Source organism: Myotis lucifugus, unplaced genomic scaffold, assembly GCF_000147115.1.
Source record: "Myotis lucifugus unplaced genomic scaffold, Myoluc2.0 scaffold_0, whole genome shotgun sequence".
Classification (NCBI taxonomy): domain Eukaryota; kingdom Metazoa; phylum Chordata; class Mammalia; order Chiroptera; family Vespertilionidae; genus Myotis; species Myotis lucifugus.
Window position 1 is genome coordinate 25,856,005 of NW_005871048.1, and position 7,423 is coordinate 25,863,427.

A 7,423-nucleotide genomic window follows, 5' to 3' on the forward strand; every position below is an offset into this window, starting at 1 on the left:
CATATCTAATTTGATATATTTTTGTTCCTTATTCACGTATTTTTTCTACTCGTTTATCTGTTCCCTCTCCCTCCGGGATACTATTAACAGGTTTTTTGATATGGTTATGATTGTCCCAAATGTCTCTGCGTCTTTGCTCATTTTAAAAAATATTTTTTCTCTGTTTTTTTTTTTTTTTTTTTTTTTTTTAGATTGGGTAATTTACATTAACTCTCTTTAATTCACCAATTCTTTCTACAGGTCATTTTGAATATGCTCTCAAGTCCCTCGTGAATTATCTTTTCATATATATTGGACTTTTTAACTTCAAAATTTCCATTTTGTTCAAAAATTTCTGTCTCCTTACTGAGAATCTTTATTCTTTATTCATTGTCTTACTTTTTAAAATATGGTTATCTTTGGTTCTTTAAACAGATTTAAAATAGCTGCTTTGAAGTCTGTTTAAATTGAACTTCTAAGGACACTCAAAATGTTGCTATTGACTACTTCTCCTCCCTCCCCCTTTTCTTTGCATGCCTCATAATTTCTTGAAAACTGGACATTTTTAGATCATATATTGACACAACTTTGGATTCTGGTTTTGTAATCATTGAATGTTGTTGTTGCTTTGTTTGCTGGTTTCTTTGTTTGGTAATTTGCCCAAACTAAATCAGTGGCATCAATCTCCCCTGTGATGTATGGCCACTGATGTATCTGGGTTTTCTTTTTTTTAAGATTTTCGTTTTGAGTTTTACATTTACCTTCCTAGGACTTGCCCCTGTGGCTGTGTAGCTTAAATGATAAGCTGATGGTTGGGCAGTGGTTGTGATTAAACACTTCAGGTCAGTAAGTCGTCTCTCATCTCCTCGCGAATTTCTGTAATAGAGGAATGCATTTAAAGTTTACAGTTATCAATTGTGTCCCAGTTTTTGCTTTCTGCTGGGCTCTTTCACATTTCCTCTGTGCTCATGATTGTTCAGCCAAAGCAATCTCTGCTAGCTTTGTTCCTCTTCAGTCTCTATTGCACATACTCAGCCTTAGCCAAGAATATGCTTGCCCCAGTTGTGACCACGGCCTTGGGCTAATAGAAGTGTGTGGCTCTCCCTGCTTGCTGGCTTCTTAGATCTTCACTTCCACCGACACCATGATGGGCTTAGACATTACCTACCATTCAAACTCAAGTGAGCCCCCTTTGACCACAGCAGATACATTTCCAGTCCTGTGATCTTCCCCACCCTGGGAGGACCTCTGTGCTGTCTGAGCTGTGGTTGATGGTTATCAGAGTAGCTCCAGGCCAGAATGCCACAGGGACCTTGTGTTCTTACCTAAAGATTAGCAGTTTTTCAAATGTGAATGTTTCTCAATTTGTTATATTCTTTTGGTCAATTTCTAGAGCACCAAAATAGTTGTAGTTGTCAATTTTGTCTTGCTCCTTGGTTTCTTTTTTGGAAGAGTATTTGCTAATTGCCCTCGGCCATAGGTGGAAGTCCTGTTTCTGGTCTTGTATTATGTATACATTTTTTTTCTTTACTCTCTTAGGATGATGGGAAATTTACACATTCTATTAACTGATTTATCTATATTTTCTTTGGAGTAAATTTTTGTTTTACATTGATCTCAAATGTGAAAAAAAAAGATTTTTTTGAAATGCCCAGTGGTCCTTGGCTTTGCATTCATATTAGAAAAGAGAAAATAAAAAAGCTGCCTGGAAATTATATTTGGGTGGCACTGATTTGACTTGTATGCTTTGCTTTAGAGTGAATAGGTGGAACCATGAATATACTTGAAGTCAGAAGGGGCCAGAAAGAGGCCATCTTGTTTTGGGGGTACCTATATTTATGCTATGTTTTCTACTTTTCTAGACAATTTGTTTCCTCAAACACAATTCATTTCCTCTCATTTACTTTTTTTTTTTTTTTTTTTTTTTTTTACTCAGAGTAGATACAAAAAGAAAGTAGTTGCTTGTATACAAAGATAGGGGAGGGAGAATCAGGACAAATCTTCAAGTGATTGCATATTTTGCATATTTTAGCTTCACTCCTTACTCCACACTCTGCCAGGGATATTAGCTCATTCTTTTAATTGCAGTGCTCCCTGCACACATTCTATCATTTGGCTTTTCCTGCTCTGTTTCTCCTATGAATGTTCCTTCATCTGTCTTACATGTACAAATTTGTACAGAGGGCTTGCTCAGTCTCTTCACCATTATGGATTTACATCCTCTCCCCCCACCCCAACACACACCTTTATTATCTTTGTAAGAGGATTGCTAGAGGGAGATGGGGAAAAATACACACTCAGTGATCTTCTTAACCAAAAATTTTGTGCACATATTTTTAAACTACAGGCCCAGTACACAAAATTCATGCACTTGCGGGGAGTGGGGAGATGAGGGATCCCTCAGCACAGCCTGCACCCTCTTGTAGTCCAGGAGCCTTTGGGGGATGTCCGACTGATGGCTTAGGCCTGCTCCCTGTTCTCTTTGAGCCCGGCTTCTGGCTGAGCAGTGCTCCCCCTGTGGGAGTGCACTGACCACCAGGGGGAAACTCCTGCATTGAGTGAGATCAGGCCGAAACAGGCTCTCTGACATCCCCTGAGGGTTCCCGGATTGCGAAAGGGTGCAGACCAGGCCGAGGAACCCCACTGGTGCACGATCGAGGCTGGGGAGGAACGCAAGAGGTTGGCCAGCCAGGGAGGGACCACGGGAGGGCTCCGGGGCATGGCTGGCCCGTCTTGCTCAGTCCCAATCGGCCGGACCCCAGCAGCAAGCTAACCTACCAGTCAGAGCACCTGCCCCCTGGTGGTCAGTGCACATCATAGCGAGTGGTTGAGCGGCCTTAGCATATCATTAGCATATTACACTTTGATTGATTGAAAGGATGACCAGACGACCGGACACTTAGCATATTAGACTTTTATTATATAGGATGGTTGCAATGCTATCTGGATGCTGTTTTCACTTCTCCATTTTAGCATGTTCTACATTGCTGTACTTCATAATTATTGTTTGTAGTTGATTATGAACATACTTTAATGAAACAGTTTATTGAGTTTTTATTATTATTATAATGGTTATTATTTTTAGTTACTGCCTCCTGTTTCCTTACCCTTTCCTCCAGCCCACCATTATGTACATATACCTTTCCTCAGGTAACCAATGTTAACAACATTGACAGTTTGTGAAACAGTAAGTGCTACTATTTTCCTTTGGTCAAGCTGATTGAAAGCTATCAAGAAGGATAGTTCACCCTAGAGCAGGCTGACATTGTCATCAAGAAAGTAATCTGAGTTATTTGTGGGGTTTCCAAGAAATGCTGTGATTTCAGCTGTGGAGTTAGGTGATGTGTTGTATCTCGATAATGGCTTCCCTGTGTTGGCATCTCCACTTTAGTTCTTCAGTGGAAGTGAACCATATTCCTTGTAATAATTCATCTGTTTCCTTTTGTTCAGATTCATTTCCCCAAGTGGTCAAGTTGTCTGTGAGGGTTTTGTCTGTTTCTGATAAACTGGAAATCAGCCTGGGATAGTAGATGTTAGTAACATTGAAGCACTTGTTTGTCAGACACCAAAGAAAAGCCGAAAATTATATTTATCAAAAGGAACACTTGGGATCTTCTTCATATCAGTTTTCTAGTCAACCTAGGCCTAACCAAAAGAACAGTTTGGCTGATTATGGATAACAAAAAAGTCTTTTATATTAAAAAGTACATTTATTGCTAATTGCTTATTTTTTTCTTTTAGTAAAGCAAGATAAAGAAGTATAGATTTTTGAAATGAAAAAGTAAAACTCATCACTTGTACATAATGTAAAACTACAGAAAATAAAGAGTTTAATAAATATCCTGGATAAAAATATCAATATACAAAAATTATATGGATACACATATAAACAAAAATGAAAAAAGCTTTGTAAATAGATATTGTCTAAATTAACATTCAAAATATGAAGTGCCTAGGAATACATCTCTCATAACAAGAAATATGCAGAACTCCCTTGGAGAAAATAGAAAAGCACTACCATGTGACAATAAGACCTCAGTAAGTGGAATGATATGTACAATGCACATGACGGAAAACTAAACATTTTGCAGGTGCCTAATTTGATCAGTGCAATATCAACCAAATTTTTATCTGTTTTGATAGGGAAGGGAGAATACTTGATGAAAGACTCTAAAATTATATGGAAAGACAAAGGGCCAGTAGCTAAGAATAACAACAGTGTACATTGGTTCAGGGAAAGACAAGTAGTCTGGTGGAACCTTACTAGTGAAAGTGTATTCTGTGGACCCACCCACAGCATTGGTGGAGTTACCTGGGAGCTTGTTAGAAATATACAATCTCAAACCCCAACCCTAGATCAATGGAATCAGAATCTATTTTAACAAGATAACCAGAAGAGTGGAAAAAGATGGTTTTAATAAATTGTTATGGAGGAACTGGTAACTAAACAGGAAGAAAGTAATTGTATTGAAAGGCACTGCTTGTTTTATGTCCTGCAACCTTCCCTTACTCTCTGTGATCTACATTTTTTAGGGACATTTGAAAAATCAATGAAAATAAAAAGAATGTTTTGAATATGCATTTTCATAGGAGCCTCTGTTATCCATGTGCTTGTAAGCTGTGGATCACCTTGTTAATAAGGTTTTCTTAGGTGCTCCAACTTCAGCGTGTCTTTATGTATGTTCAGTATCTCTTGGATCTAGCTTGTATGTCATAACCTAATGATTGTACTGTCACTACCAATGTGCAGAACTAATGTTGTGACTATATCCCCTCCATTGTGGCAGTGACAAAGTGTTATCTAATTATTTTGTAGGTGTGTTTTGTATATTCTGGAAAAAACTCTGCTGAAGATCCTAAAGAAAGGGTAGTTCTTTTACCAACAAACCAGAAGGAAATAACTTTCCACCTACTTAGGATTGGAAGTCCAGCTCATTCGTAGCATCTTCTGAAACAAAATTAGGTAAGAAATGTTTTCATCATATTTCAAATAATTTGTGCCTCGCCCACTTCGTTTCCTTGAAGGCTTCTGTAATTCTATTCCTTTGGCCTCTAAGAGAGAATACAGCTCACATTTTCCTTTAGGAAGTTAGTGTGCCAGCCAGCTGTCAGCCTTATGATGCACCTGATCTCCCATGTCAGGGGAAGCACAATTCAATTTTAAACTAAGTCTGCGCAACAGTGCAGCAGGGCTGCCAGCATCTCCCTTTATGTCTCTTTCTTTGAAATTCTTCCTTCCACCTGAACAGTATGGCTTTATTTTTAAATCCTTTGTATGAGATGAAACCAACCACTAACTAACTTTGCTCGTCTTTAGTTAAAAACCAGAGAATTGAAAGAAATAATCTGTAACTATTTCTGCAACCCTTTCTCATTTCTAGAAAATAAAGTACCACTGCTTGTTTAACTTACGACTTGTCTAAACATGTTGAAAGCATTGACTATAAGGCATAACACTCAGACTCTGAAAGGGAACTGTGAAAAGTTCAGTCAAAAGGGAAATGAAGAATAATTTATAAAAGGCGCTACAGATAATGATGCCAGCCAGTTATTTTAAAATGCATCCATCTCACCTTGTAATGAATTAGATTTGTCAATAGCAAATGTTTCATGCACCACTTCTACGAAAAGTGGCGTGCTGGGGCTGCAGGGCTTTGAGGGTGGCTTCTTCAAAGCTTTACAAGTATCCTCGATTCAGAGACTTTTTTTAAAATAATATATATTAAAAAGTTTATTTAAATAATATTAAGGTTGTGACACAAACACCAAATGACAAAAATCAGGAGTTTCAAAGCAGAGGCTGACATGCCATCACTATTTCACACAGTAACTGTTTTTCAAATGAGGGGTGTACCAGGCTGATTTGGGGATTGTGTGTCAGTTTAACTTTAAATTTTCTTGTTATTTTGGTTGTTGTCACAACCTTAATGTCAGTTTTTCAAATAGGTTTCTACATTTCCTTTGGTTTTGAGGTCATTAAAAAATGCATATGGTAAATCTAACAGGCATAAATAGGTCACACGGAAGTGGAATTCCTTGCTTCTCGGGTGTTAAGAGACAGCTAATACCTGCCTTGTAAGTGGGGAAAGTTAGCTCAGACATTTCAGCGAATTTCTGTTTTTTAGGAATTCTATTCAGACTAATATAAACCCAAATAACAAGACATGATGTTGAGATCATTCTGTTCACATTCTAGTGTTCCTGCACCACTAATGCTAGCCATTTGATCTTGGTGGTTATCACCTCTGTAGATGTTAAAAACCACAATTGATACTTTTTTCACTAAAATTACAAGTTAAACTTGATAATTATTTCAATTGAAGAATTCTTTTTTTTTTAAATATATTTTATTGATTTTTTACAGAGAGGAAGGGAGAGAGATAGAGAGTTAGAAACATCGATGAGAGAGAAACATCGATCAGCTGCCTCCTGCACATCTCCTACTGGGGATGTGCCTGCAACCCAGGTACATGCCCTTGACCGGAATCGAACCTGGGACCTTTCAGTCCGCAGGCTGACGCTCTATCCACTGAGCCAAACCGGTTTCGGCTGAAGAATTCTTATTCAGTGTAGTTGAGTGTAGGTAAATACTGCCTTAAATTTTTTCATATGGCAGTCCTTTTTATAAAGCACTGTTATGCAGAGTTTTGAAAATAAAATCTTGCTTTCTAAAGTAACACTTGTTACTTGTGTTAAATTTTTTTCTAGTACCACACCAGACGTTAAAGGAGCAGCCAGGAGCATTCTGCAGGGAAAGACAGAAAGGGGAAAGAGGAGGGAGAGAATAATCTACTTACCCACATTCCTCTCTCTTTTTTTTATTCTTATGTTCAAAATGAGCTGCCAGGGCAGGTCTGCATTGCCTATGCTGAATCTACTTTTAATTTAGAATAAATATATTAGAATCTGTCCCACAGTTGTCTTTTTCAGCACCTGTGTTAGAGAAATAAAAGATGAAAAGAGAAGCACATTGTTTTTTTTGTTTGTTTTTTTTGTTTTTTTTTATTGCTTAAAGTATTACAAGGGGTATTACATATGTGTCCTTTTTTTTCTTCCCCACCCTTGACAATCCCCTGGCCCCCCTAACCCCCAGTGTCTTATGTCCATTGGTTAGCACATTGTTTATTGATCTTTTTCTGCTGACTCATAAAGATACTGACCAACCCAAAACACTTCCATAGCTATCATCTCCTCTTTGCTTGAACCACCAGATTTTATCCTTACTGGTTTTTTATCAATGACTGGGAAAACGTTAATCATTTTTTTCTAGTGTACTTCATTTCTTATCTCTTTATTATATATACTAGAGGCCCGGTGCACAAAAATTTGTGCATTTGGGGGGGGGGGGAAGGGGGGGTCCCCCAGCCCGGCCTGTGCCCTCTCGCAATCTGGGACGCCTCGGGAGATAACGACCTGCTGGCTTAGGCCTGCTCCAGGTGGCAGA

At 38.2% G+C, this 7,423-nt stretch overlaps 1 protein-coding gene across 1 annotated transcript in view; it reads left to right on the forward strand.

The window, feature by feature from the left end:
* Positions 1-7,423, forward strand: part of KIAA0825 (KIAA0825 ortholog) — a 59,424-nt gene that overhangs the window by 16,796 nt on the left and 35,205 nt on the right. Inside the window, exon 2 of the mRNA XM_023749961.1 lies at positions 4,796-4,942. The gene's annotated coding sequence lies outside the window, so the exon portion shown is untranslated. The remainder of the gene's footprint in view (positions 1-4,795; positions 4,943-7,423) is intronic.